Source organism: Phoca vitulina, unplaced genomic scaffold (assembly GCF_004348235.1).
Source record: "Phoca vitulina isolate PV1807 unplaced genomic scaffold, GSC_HSeal_1.0 scaffold57, whole genome shotgun sequence".
NCBI classification, from domain to species: domain Eukaryota; kingdom Metazoa; phylum Chordata; class Mammalia; order Carnivora; family Phocidae; genus Phoca; species Phoca vitulina.
Genome location: NW_022589760.1, coordinates 2,207,957 through 2,221,967, shown reverse-complemented (window position 1 = coordinate 2,221,967; position 14,011 = coordinate 2,207,957). Strand labels below are relative to the sequence as shown.

The window sequence follows — 14,011 nt, the reverse complement described above, 5'->3', positions numbered from 1 at the left end:
TCTTTGCATCCTCACCAACATCTGTTCTTTCTTGTGTTGTTAATTTTAGCCATTCTGACAGGTTTGAGGTGGTATCTCATCATGGTTTTGATTTGTATCTCCCTGATGATGAGTGATGTTGAGCATTTTTCATGTGTCTGTTAGCCATCTGGATGTCTTCTTTGGAAAAATTTTTATTCATGTCTTCTGCCCATTTCTTAATTGGATTATTTGATTTTTGGGTGTTGAGTTTGATAAGTTCTTTAACTTTTGGGTACTAACCGTTTATCGGATAGGTTGTTTACAAATATCTTCTCCCATTCTGTAGTCTGCCTTTTAGTTTTGCTGATTGTTTCCTTTGCTGTACAGAGGTTTTCAATAGTTCATTTTTGCTTTTGTTTCTCTTGCTTCCTGCAATGTGTCTAGTAAGAAGTTGCTACAGCCAAGGTCAAAGAGGTCGCTGCCTGTGTTCTCCTCTAGGATTTTGATAGTTTTCTGTCTCACATTTATATCTTTAATCCATTTTGAATTTATTTTTGTGCATGGTGTAAGAAAGTGATCCAGTTTCATTCCTCTGCATGTTGCTGCCCAGTTTTCCCAATACCATTTGTTGAAGAGACTGTCTTTTTTCTATTGGATATTCTTTCCTGCTGTGTCAAAGATTACTTGACCATATAGTTGTGCATCTATTTCTGGGTTTTCTATTCTGTTCCATTGATCTGTGTGTCTGTTTTGTGCCAGTATCACATTGTCTTGATCACTACAGCTTTGTAATATAGCTTCAAGTCCAGAATTGTTATGTCTCCAGCCTTGCTTTTTACTTTCAAGATTACTTTGGCTATTTTGGGTCTTTCGTGGTTCCATACAAATTTTAAGATTGTTTGTTTTAGCTCTGTGACAAATGCTATTGGTATTTTGATAGGGATTGCATTAAATGTGTAGATTGCTTTGGGTAGTTTAGATGTTTTAACAATATTTGTTTTTCCAATCCATGAGCATGGAATATCTTTCCATTTCTTTGTGTCCTCTTCAATATCTTTCATAAGTGTTCTGTAGTTTTCTGAGTACAGATATTTTACCTCTTTAGTTAGGTTTAATCTTATGTATCTTATGGTTTTTGGTACAATTGCAAATGGGATTGATTCCTTCATTTCTTTTCCTGCTGCTTCATTATTGGTGTATAGAAATGCAATAGATTTCTGCACATTGATTTTGTATCCTGTGACTTTACTGAATCCATGTATTAGTTCTAGCAATTTTCTGGTGGAGTCTTTCAGATTTTCTACATAGAGTATCATGTCATCTGTAAATAGTGAAATTGGACTTCTTCCTTGCCAATTTGGATGCTTTTTATTTCATTTTATTGTCTGATTGCTGAGGTTAAGAATTCTAGTACTATGTTAAATAGTGAGAACGGACATCCTTGTCTTATTCCTGATTGTAAGGGAAAGGCTCTCAATTTTTCCCGATTTAGGATGATATTAACTGTGGCTCTTTCATATATAGCCTTTATGATGTTGAGATATGTTCCATCTATCCTTACTTTGTTGAGGGTTTTTATAAAGAAAGGATGGAGTATTTGGTCAAATGATTTTTCTGCATCTATTGACAAGATCATATGGCTCTTATCCTTTCTTTTATTAATGTTTATCACATTGATTGTTTGCAAATATTGAACCCCCCTTACAGCTCAGGAATAAATCCCAGTTGATCATTGTGAATAATTCTTTTAATGTACTGTTGAATTTGATTTGCTATTATTTTATTGAGAATTTTTGCATCAATGTTCATCAGGGATATTGGCCTGTAATTCTCATTTTTAGTAGGGTCTTTGCCTGGTTTTGGAATCAAGGTAATGTTGGCTTCATAGAATGAGTTTGGAAGTTTTCCTTCCATTTCCATTTTTTGTAACAGTTTGAGAAGAATAAGTATTAACTCTTCTTTAAATGTCTGGTAGAATTCCCCTGGGAATCTATCTGGCCCAGGACTTTTGTTTGTTGGGGGATTTTTGATTACTGATTCAATTTCTTTGCTGGTTATGGGTCTGCTCAAATTTTCTATTTCTTCCTGTTTCAGTTTCAGTAGTGTGCAGGTTTCTAGGAATTTGTCCATTTCTTCCAGGTTGCCCAGTTTGTTGGCATACAATTTTTCATAGTATTCTCTTGTAATTGTTTGTATTTCTGCAGTGTGGCTTGTGATCTCCCCTCTTTCATTCATGATTTTATCTATTTGGGTTCTTTCTCTTCTATTTTTGATAAGTCTGGCTAGGGCTTTATCAATTTTATTAATTATTTCAAAGAACCAGCTCTTAGTTTTGTTAATTCATTCTGGGTTTTTTTGTTTGTTTCTATATCATTTATTTCTACTCCAATCTTTATTATTTCCCTTCTTCTGCTGGCTTTAGGCTTTATTTCCCATTCCTTTACTAGAGCCTTTAGGTGTAAGGTTAGTTTGTGTAATTGAGACCTTTCTTGCTTCTTGAGGTAGGCCTGTATTGCTATATACTTCCCTCTTAGGACCACCTTTGCTGCATCCCACAGGTTTTGGACTATTGTGTTTTCATTTTCATATATATATATATATATATATATATATAAATATAATTGGATATTCTTTATATATAATATAATACATATATTTTTAGATATATCTTTATAACATATATATTTTTTGGATATATCTTTATTGGATATATATATATATATTTCTTCTTAATTTCCTGGTTGACCCTTTCATGCTCTAGTAAGATGTTCTTTAACCTCCATGTATTTGAGGTCTTTCTTAATATTTTCTTGGGGTTGACTTCAAGTTTCATAGCATTGTGGTTTGAAAATATGAATGGTATGATCTTGAATGTTTTGTACTTGTTGAGGGCTGATTTGTGACCCGGAATGTGATCTCTTCTGGAGAATGTTCCATGTGGACTCAAAAAGAATGTGTATTCTGCTGCTTTAGGATGAAATGTTCTGAATATATCTGTGAAGTCCATCTGGCCCAGTGTCTCATTCAAAGCCATTGGTTCCTTGTTGATTTTCTGCTTAGATGTTCTGTTCATTGCTGTAAGTGGGGTGTTAAATTCCCCTACTATTATTGCATTATTATCAATGAGTTTCTTTATGTTTATTAGAGTGTTCCCAAGTTGGGGGCATAAATATTGGCAATTGTTAGGTCTTCCTGATCGATAGACTCCTTAATTATGATGTAATTTCCTTCTTCATCTCTTGTTATAGTCTTTGTTTTAAAATGTAGTTTGTCTGATATAAGTATGGTTACTCCAGCTTTCTTTTGACATCCATTAACATGAGTCTAGTATGATTTGAACCATCCATTAGATGGTTCTTCATCCCCTCACTTTCAATCTGCAGGTGTCTTTAGGTCTAAAATGAGTCTCTTGGAGGCAACATACAGATGGGTCTTGTTTTTTATCCATTCTGAATCCCTATGTCTTTTGATTGGAGCATTTATTCCATTTGCATTCAGAGTGATTATTGAAAGATATGAATTTAGTGCCATTGCTTTACCTGTTGAGTTGGTGTTTCTGGTGATGTTCTCTGGTCCTTTCTAGTCTTTGTTGCTTTTGGTCATTTTACCCCCATTCAAAGAGCCCCCCTTAAAATATCTTGCGGGACTACTTTAGTTTTTGTTTGTCTGGGAAACTCTTCATCTCTCCTATTCTGAATGACAGTCTTGCTGGATAAAGAATTCTTGGCTGCATATTTTTCTGATTCAGCACGTTGACTATTTCCTGCCACTTCTTTCTGGCCTGCCATGTTGCTTTGGACAGATCTGTCAGTGAACCTGATCTGTCTTACTTGTAGGTTAAGCACTTTTTTCCCTTGCTGCTTTCAGGATTCTTTCCTTGTCTGTATGTTTTGTGAATTTGACTATGATATACCTTGACAATAGTAGGCCTTTGTTTAATTTAATGGCAGTTCTCTGTGTTTCTTGGATTTTGATGTCTGTGTCCTTTTCCAGGTTAGGGAAGTTTCCAGCTATAATTTGTTTGAATAAACCTTCTGCCTCTTTTTCTCTCTCTTCATCTTCTGGGACTCCTATGATACAAATGTTATTACATTTTAATAAGTTGCTGAGTTCCCTAAGTCTACCTTCATGGTCCATTACCTTTCTTTCCCTCTTTTTTCAGCTTCATTATTTTCCATTATTTTATCTTCTATATCACTGATTCACTCCTGGGTTCATCCATCCTTGTTTTTGGCCTCCATTTGGGTTTTCATCTTAGTTATAGCATTTTTAATTTTGGCCTGACTAGATTTTAATTCTTTTTTCTCTGCAATAAGGGATTTTTGAGTGTTTTCTCTGCTTTTTTCAAGCCCAGCTAGTATGCTTATAATTGTTGTTTTAAATTCTAGTTCAGACATCTTACTTAATCTGTTTTGATTAAATCCCTGGCCATGAGTTCTGCTTCCTGTTCTTTCTATTGGGGTGAATTTCTCCATCTCATCATTTTGTCCAGGAAAGAAATGAAGAAAGGAAAAAAAAAAAGAAAACAAACAAACAAACAAAAACAAGAAAAACTACATCTTGAGTGTGTTTTGGTCTGCTTGTTAAAAGAATCTAGATCCCAAAATTTAAAAAAAAAAGAACAGAAAAAATCAGAAAATAAAAATATTATATATATATATATAAACTTAAAAATTAACTATAAAAAATAAAAGGGTTTGAAAAAATAAGAAAATAAATTTAAAAAAATAATAATAATAAAGAAAGAATAAAAGTAAAAAGGAAGCTATGTCCTATTTCCTTCAGAGCTGAAGATTTGCAGCACTATATGATCAGTAGACTTGGTGTGAGGGAGTTGTTTGTGCTGGTTTTCTGGGGAAAGGACCTGCGGCATTGATTCTCAGTTGGACTTGTTTCAGTAGAAATGTGCCTCCAGGTCGCAGGGGGCAGGACCTGGTGTAAGCAGCTCCAGCCTCCACAAGGTGGCATTGTTTTGTTCCCTGAAGGCTTTCAGCACTGATGGGTGGGATGAATATGGCGGTGCCCAGCTCTCTAGCCCTGGAGCTGAAAGTTCGTGACCCCCACTCTTCAGTGAGCCCTCACAGAAGAACAATCAATCACCCCACTTGTGTCCCCAATTTCCATCTGAACCCTACATTCACCTTGTCTATGTCTGAGCTTTATTATCTCAGGAACATGCCTGAGTTTCAAAACTAATTTTAAGGACTCCTGCAGCATGGACCTGTGCTGTTCCTCTGGGGGAGGGTCCCACCATGTTTTTGCCATTTGCCAGCCAGTCCCAGGATAGCAGTCACACAATTGCACAGTGGTTTGCAGTTATGGCAAAACAGAGCAAATAGCCAGCACCAAGACCCACTGCTCTCAGCCAGCTTCCCCAGTACTATGCCTGGGAACAGCACAGCAGGTTGGAACCACCCATTCCTCTTGTGACCCAGGGGATCCTCAGACCACGCTGTGACTCCTGGGATTCTGCCTCACTTCGCCACCTGACCTTCTTAAAGCCAGGCCTGTCCCCCTCAGTGGCAGACTTATAAAGGTTCATATTTTGTGTTCCACTGCTTATAATAGTTTGTGGTAGCCTCTGTAAGCAGACTCTATACTTGCCATGGTATCCACAGCTATATCACCCCCAAATCAACTCTCTGCACCTCCTATCTTCCAAAAGGTGGTCACTTTTCTACTTGTAGACTTGCAGTTTTTGTTCTCTCAAACCTCTGATTGATTTCTTGGATGTTTGAAAAGATTTGATAACTATCTAGTTGTGTTTGAGGGACAAGATAATTTTAGGGTCCCCCTAATCCTCTGCCATCTTAACTCCTCTCTATTTTCAGCTTATAAAAGAGGTTGGAGAGTTTGATAAAAGATTAGGAGTTTAGGAGGAGATTTTTGGGAAGAATTGTTGGTGTACTATGAGTACTACCTTCTCAAAGTGTGAATAATGAGAAATGCTCACCCCTCATCATAAGCTGAAGAAAAGAGTCCTCATCAGAATCATATGGAGAGTTTAAAATATGTTTCCTGTAGTGTATTGATGTATGGCTTATAATACCTATACAATCTAAAGGGCAAGACTTGTTGGCTAGTTGCTCCTAGAGCAGAACAAAAAAGAAGTTGTTGCATTTGAGTGATGCCTGCACTCCCAGAATTTGTTGTGACAAAGGATACATGAGTGTATCCTATAAAGCATATGTAGGCCACACACAAGAAAGAACCAGTGTGGGGTTCCTTAGAGCCTGGCCAAGAAAAGCCATGTGAAAGATGTTTAAATATGAGGTGAATTGTCAGATTCTTACATAATGAATAAGGAACCATAAAGAAAAACCCAGAGGAGATACATTCACAAGCATCAGAAGAACTGTGAGTTATTTCCAGTGATGAGGTGGTCTCTGAAGAAGGTAATAAAGTATTCCATGAAAGAAAAGATCAAGCTTAAACATCTATCAAACCCAGGGAATGTGTTCCTTCTCATGGCAGTATAGAAAATTAACTCCTTTCCTGGCCTTTTTATCTTCTAATTCTTTTTTCTCTTACCAAGAAGTCAAAAAGTTTACAAAATAGAGGAAGAGAAGGAAAATGCATGGTAGAGAAAACATGTCCCCTTTCCTGTTCAAGTTGGTGACCCTGGCAGCAAGCCTGAGTTTGGAAATGAGTGAGGCTTTAAATAAAGTTTACAGTTTTATTATTACACTGCTGAAGATATATTCATTACTGAAATTAGACTATTATTACTTAAAAGTAACTGGAAAAGTTATAGAAATCTCCTTGATTTGTATTCAGGGGCAAGAGAAGAATTCATTTCACAGAATAAATTTGAAGAGGTCATAGGAAATTAAAATAAAGCTGCTTTCTGATTATACCCAAGTTGCGTATGATATATGCATCAGTTACATGGTAATTATCTCCAAGTTGACTATTTTGCATGTTACTCATTCCCGAATAAAAAGAAATCTATCTAGATCTAAAAACTTGTAACAGATGGTGTATGTGGATTTCCTTGACTTTGTTCTCTATCCATTTGTCAGTTGGAGAAATATCTACTCAACTCCTTTACAGGAAGTGTTAGAAAGCAGTAGTTAAAAGTGACTTTGAAATAAGAAACACTGGGGTTCATACCCTGGCTCCACCACTTCCTTGGGAAGTCATTTCAATTTCCTCATCTGTCAAACTAGGATGCTATTACTTAACCTATAGGAGTATGAAGATAAAGTGAGGTGACATATATAGCAGGATACATGAGATGCATATACTATTATAGAGTGAACATAGTTTGCTGTGCATAATTCCTAGCCCAATTCCAAGAGTCCAATTTTTTAAAATTTCTGTTCTACTAGACTGAGAGGAGATCTTCTATTGTCCCCACAACTTCATACTCTAAGATTCTTATTATATGAAATATGTTTTTTAGACCAATATACATTGTTAAAAAAAATTCTGCTCTGTCCACCCATGCTATGTTGCTTATGGTAATGCTAGCTTTTATAACAAATAAACTAAAATTTCAGTGGCTCATCCTAGTTTATGTCTTGCTGGAACAACTGTTCAATGGATATTCAGTGGCTTAACTTCCATGTGGAGATTTAGAAACTCAGTCTCCTCTCATCTGATGGCTCTGTCATTCCCTAGGGCCTTAGAATCCTTCAGCTTCAGGTAGAAGATAGAAAAAAATCACAGTGGAGAGGATAGGATGCCTACTTCTTAACCACTTCTGCTTGAAAGTAATACATATTACTTTCATTCACCTTCTTTCGGCAAGGAACAAGGCTATATCCAGATATGAGGAAGACAGGAATATAATTTCTAGATGGACAGTTGCTTCCAAATACAACTCTATACTATAAAAAGAGCATGGGTTTTCAGAAGACAGCTAGTTGTCTGCCATGCTGGCCAATACTGTTTTATTTCAGGGAACTACATACTCCAGAATTAATATATTGCTATAACACTCTCACCACATCATGATTGAATGATCATGAGGATTGCAGTTTCTAACAGGATTTAGAAATGAGGTACTAATAGAGACTGAATGAATATGGTGGGGAGAAGAATAAAAAATCAGTACCCATGCAATAGAAAGATTTGCACCCAATTTTATGGTTAATACAGAATTTGAAATTCTGAACAAAAGAATAGATGGAGAAAAGGCAAAAAAAAAAAATCGTTCTTCCATTTTCTTGCAGACTAGCAAATTTGTGCAACTTAGCATATATTGGCCAACATTTATGCTTATAGATTCAATTCCAACAGTATATTAGTGGATATTTTCCCATATTTTTGGCAACTGATTAATTATTGGTGCCAGGTTTCAGTGGTGCTGTGAAGTTTTGTTTGTTTCTGTGTGTCAAAAGATTTTATTGGAAAGTTGGGAGAGGCTATATCTGGTAAAATTAGTCAGATACAATTTAATAATAATAAATGGTCTATATTTTAAACTACTTCATAATCTGCCACCAACTGGCCTAACTTTATTTGCTGGTATTTCCTCTGCTTTCTAGTCAGATATTTATTCTCACTGTCCTACAGGTAAGCTAAATTCATTCCTACCTATGTGCTTTTACTTTTGTTATCTTCTATGTCTCAAAATGTCATACTTCCAGCTCTCTAAATATTATTGATTCTTTAAGTCCAACTCAACCATCATTTCTTCCATAAAATTATCACCTGTAATTCAACTTTCACTAATCTCAGTTTCCTTTGAACTACACAGTAGTTATGGCCTATAGGATTTAACATTGTAATATGTGATGTTTGGCACACATGATCCTAAGTTTTCTTTCTTCATTCTCTGTGTTATTGTTGTCTACCCAACAAATTTATGAGTTCTCTGTAGGCAAGAACTATATACCTTCTGTATACTTCCATAGCATCAAAGAGAAATTTGAAATGTAATTGTGAAGAAAATGACATAAGCTTTGCTTTCAAGGAAATGATTTCTAATATACCAATTTTGGTTTCTATATAAAATTTATAATGCCAATGTGCTGTGGAATTTTCTGTTTACTTAGAGAAGGCTTGGAGAAACATTTTTTAAATTACAAAAATTCTTATTGTGGTAAAAAATATATAACATAAACTTTGACATTTTAACCATTTTTGAGTGCACAGTTCTGTGGCATTAAGTACATTCACATTATTGTGAAACCATCACCACCATCCATCTTTAGAACTGTTTCATCAATTCAAACTGAAACTTCATGGTCATTAAATAATAACTCCACATTCTTCCTTTCCCTAACCATTGGTAAATGCCATTATACTTACTGCATTTATGAGTTTGACTGCTCTGCATACGTCATATAAGCAGAACCATACAACATGTGTCCTCTTGTTTAGCTTATTTTACTTAACATGTCTTCAAGATTGACCCATATAGTAGCATGTGTAAAATTTTATATTTTTAATGCTGAATAATATTCGATTGTATGTACAGTGATATCCCAATTTATTGCACTTTGTTTTATTGTACTTCAGACATTGAATTTTTTACAAATTGAAGGTTTGTGGCAACCGTGCTTTGAGCAAGTCTATTGGAACCATTTTCCCAATACCATTTGTTCACTTTGTGTCTCTGTGACATATTTTGGTAATCCTCACAGTATTACAAACTTTTTTCATTATTGCTGTATTTTTTATGGTGAACTGTGATCCATAATATTTGATATTACTATTGTAATTGTATGGGGGCACCACGAACTGTGCCCATATAAGATAGTATACCTAATCAATAAATGTTGTATGTATTCTGACTGCTCCACCAACTGGCTGTTTCCTCATCTCTCTCCATCTGCTCAGTCCTGCATATTCCCTGAGACACAATAATATTGAAATTAGGCCAATTAATAACCCTAGAATGGCCTCTAAGGCTTCAAGATAAAGGAAGAGTCAAATGCCTCTCACTCTAAATCAAAAGCTAGAAATGATTAAGCTTAGTGAGAAAGGCATGTCAAAAGCCAAGACAGGCTAACAGCTAGGCCTCTTGCACCAACAGTTATCCAAGTTGTCAATGCAAAGAAAAAGCTCTTGAAGGTAACTAAAAGTACTACTCCAAGGGTTCCTGGGTGGCTCAGTTGTTTAAGCATCCAACTCTTGATTTCAGCTCAGGTTATGATCTCAGGGTCCTGGGATCAAGCCCTGAATTGGGCTCTGTGCTCAGTGGGGAGTCTGCTTGAGATTCTCTCTCTCCCTCTATCCCTTCCCACTGCACTCACATGCGTTCTCTCCTCTCTCTTTTTAAAATAAATAAATAAATATTTTCTTTTAAAGTGCTACTTCAGGGGTGCCTGGGTGGCTCAGTTGGTTAGGTGTCTGCCTTTGGCTCAGGTCATGATCCCAGGACCCTGGGATTGAGCCCCATGTCAGGCTCCCTGCTCAGCGGGAAGTCTGCTTCTCCCTCTCCCTCTGCCCCTCCCCCCTCAAATAAGTAAAATCTTTAAAAAATAATAAAATAAATAAAATAAAAAGTGCTACTCCAGTGAATGTATGCATGATAAGAAGATGAAACAGCTTTATCTCTGAAATAGAGAAAATTTTAATGGTCTAGACAGATCAAAACTATCACAATATTCCCTTAAGCCAAAGCCTAATTCAGAGCAAGGCCCTAACTTTATTCAATTCTATGAAGACTGAGAGAGGTGAGGAAGCTGCAAAAGAAAAGCTTGAAGATAGCTGAGGTTGATTCATGAGGTTTAAGGAAAAAAGCCATCTCCATAACATAAAAGTACAAGGTAAAGCAACAAGTGCTGATGTAGAAGCTATAGCAAGTTACCCAGAAGATCTAGGTAAGGTAATTAATAAAAGTGGCTACACAAACAACAGATTTTTAATGTAGGTGAAACAGCCTTCTATTGGAAGAAGATGCCATCTAGGACTTTCATAGCTAGAAAGGAGAAATCAATGCCTGGCTTCAAAGCTTCAAAGCTCGGGCTGACTCTCTTGTTAGGAACGAGTACAGCCGGTAACTTTAAGTTGAAGCCAATGTTCATTTACTATTTTTAAAATCCTAGGGCCCTCAAAATTATGCTAAATCTGCTCTGTCTGTGCTCTATCATTGGAACAACACCTGGATGATAGCACATCTGTTTATAACATGGTTTACTGAATATTTGAGGCCCACTGTTGAGACCTACTGCTCAGAATAAAAATTCCTTTCAAAACATGATTGCAAAAAGTGACAATGCACCTGGTCACCCAAGAACTCTGATGGAGATATACAATGAGATTAACATTGTTTTCATGCCCGCTAACACAACATCCATTCTGCAGCCCATGGATCAAGGAGTCATTTCAACTTTCAAGTCTTATTATTTAAGAAATACATTTTGTAATTCTATAGTATCATAATAGATCACGATTCCTCTGATAGATCTGGGCAAAGTAAATTGAAAACTTCCTGGAAAGGACTTACCATTCTAGATGCCATTAAGAACATTCATGATTCATGGAAAGAGATCAAAATATCAGCATTAACAGGAGTTTGGAAGAAGTTGATTCCAGTCCTCATGGATGACTTTTGAGGGTTTCAAGACTTCAGTGGAAGAAGTAAATGCAGATGTAGTGGAAACAGCAAGAGAATGAGAATTAGAGGTGTAGCCAGAAGATGTGACTAAATTGCTACAATCTCATGATAAAACTTTAACAGATGAAGACTTGTTTCTTATGGATGAGCAAAGAAAGTGGCTTCTTGTGATAAAATCTACTCCTGGTGAAGATGCTATAAAAATTGTTGAAATAACAGCAAAGGATGTAGAAAATGACATAAACTTATTTGATAAAGTGGTGGCAGGGTTTGAGAGGATTGACTCTAATTTTGAAAGAAATTCTAGTGTGGGTAAAATGCTATCAAACAGCACTGCATGCTATAGAGAAATTGTTCATGAAAGGAAGAGTCAACTGATGCAGCAAACTTCACCATTGTCTTATTTCAAGAAATTGTCACAGCCACCTCAACCTTCAGCAACCACCACCCTGGTCAGTCAGCAATCATCAGTATCAAGGCAAGACCCTTAATCAGCAAAACTTAAAGTAGATGAAAGCTTAGATGATGGTTAGCATTTTTAGTACTAAAGTATTCTTTAATTAAGATATATATGTTGGGGTTTTTTTAGACATAATATTATTGCACACTTCATAGACTACAGTATAGTGTGAACATAATTTTATTTGCACTGGTAAACCAAAAAGTTTATTTGACTCACTTTATTATGATATTTGCTTTATTATGGTGGTGTGGAATTGAGCCTGCAGTATCTCCAAGATGTGCCTATATACACCAAATTTCCTTTATCCATTCATCTGTTGATCACCATCTGTAAATTATAAATTGTAAATGATGCCATTATGAACATTGGTATATAAATATCTGTTCAAGTCTCTGATTTTTTATTCATGTACATACCCAGAAGTAGAATTGCTGGATCTTTTGGTAGTCCGAATTTTTTGAGGAGCCACCATGTTGTTTTTGCAGATGGTACACCATTTTACATTTCCACGGGAAACATGTTTTTAAGTCCTGTTTTCAAGTAGAAGTCTAGAGTTCGTTAGAGGTTAGCAGAATGTCCCAGGCATGTAGAATAGTTGGGAAAAAATCAAAGACAAGGCAAATCATATTGAAAATGTTATTTCCTTGCTTCTTTCTCATTAACATCAGTACATACATCATATTTTTCACTCCAATGACCACCTGGTCTTCTATAAAGTTTACTAGTAAGGCAGAAGTCATTCCACTCCCTGGAATGGAAGAATTAACATGGAGTATGTGATTATGCGCAACAGCACTTACAACAAGAACAAGTGCTTAGAAATTGTGAGATTGTGTTGGGGGCTTCATTCTCTCCTCCTTAGGATGTAACACACACACACATATACACACAGTTACCCAATACCATCATACTGTCCCTCCATTGCCTACCCTCAGCCTTCTCCAAAGCAGTCCATCCAGTCTTGTCCATGCTATTGCTCAGGATTATAGTCAGATGTCTGGAGTTTTCTTAATTTCTCAATTAAGTTCCTTGAGGATTGACACTCTATCTTATCTTTTTTGTTAATGTGTCTTTCACCCTCTCAGCAATAAGCCATGTACTTTATCATATAGTAGGTGTTCTAACATTGCATTAATTGATAAAAGAAGAAAGTTAATGTCTTGTAATAACTTATCCTTCCCATATAACATTTGCATTTGAAAAACTTCTTAACGTTCAACCCAAAAGAATTGCTAAAGAAAAAAATAATCATCAAATCTTGACAAAGGGAGTGACTTAGGCAGAGGAGTTTTTAATCCTTATAAAACACATCTGGCATGCAGTTTCCTTTAGTGAGTACTGCCCACAGTAAGAAATGGTAAGGAAGTAGAGACAGGACAGTGAGGCACCATGCTTCTGGCTAAACTGAGAACCAGGGTTGAGTTAGATGGAAAGACCCAAGAGAGGAAGGAGTTGGCCTTCAAAACATGAAATGATTTACTTGTTTGTTTGTTTGTTTGTTTGTTTTTTCATGTTTGGCAAAACATCTATAAGGAACAAGAAACAAAATTTTGCTTGGTGATGGACGAAAGCAAATTATGCATGAAAAAATCACCAATTCTTACATAATCTCTCACAAGATGAATCTTCACTTTGGCAAGCACAATACTGTATTTAACAGGTAATGATGTATCTGAAATAAATAATTTAAGCAAGGACAACATGGCTATAGGTACTCGTTTGCCTTTCTCAGTAGAGTACTAAGATGCAATAAATTTACAAGACTGAAATTTTATCTATTTCACAATCAAATGAAAATGGCATGGGTCTATGTTGAATAAAAGTGGTGAGAGTGGACATCCTTGTCTTGTTCCTGATCTTAGGAGAAAAACTCTCAGTTTTTCCCCATTTAGGATGATGTTAGCTGTGGGTTTTTCATATATGGCCTTTGTTATGTTGAGGTATATTCCCTCTAAGCCTACTTTGTTGAGGGTTTTTATCTTGAATTAATTTGTACTTCATCAAATGCTTTTTCTGCATCTACTGTAATAATCATATGATTGTTATCCTTTCTTGTATTGATGTGATGAATCATG

General features: G+C 36.0%; 1 long non-coding RNA gene across 1 annotated transcript; it reads right to left on the bottom strand.

Annotated features, from left to right (window-relative positions):
- Positions 1-11,397: 11,397 nt before the first annotated feature.
- On the bottom strand, positions 11,398-12,584 carry LOC116623169. The gene is made up of 3 exons (XR_004297683.1): positions 12,353-12,584; positions 12,153-12,263; positions 11,398-11,482 (listed from the first exon to the last, which is right to left on the bottom strand). It is a non-coding gene; the product is annotated as an uncharacterized LOC116623169 (long non-coding RNA).
- Positions 12,585-14,011: the final 1,427 nt, after the last annotated feature.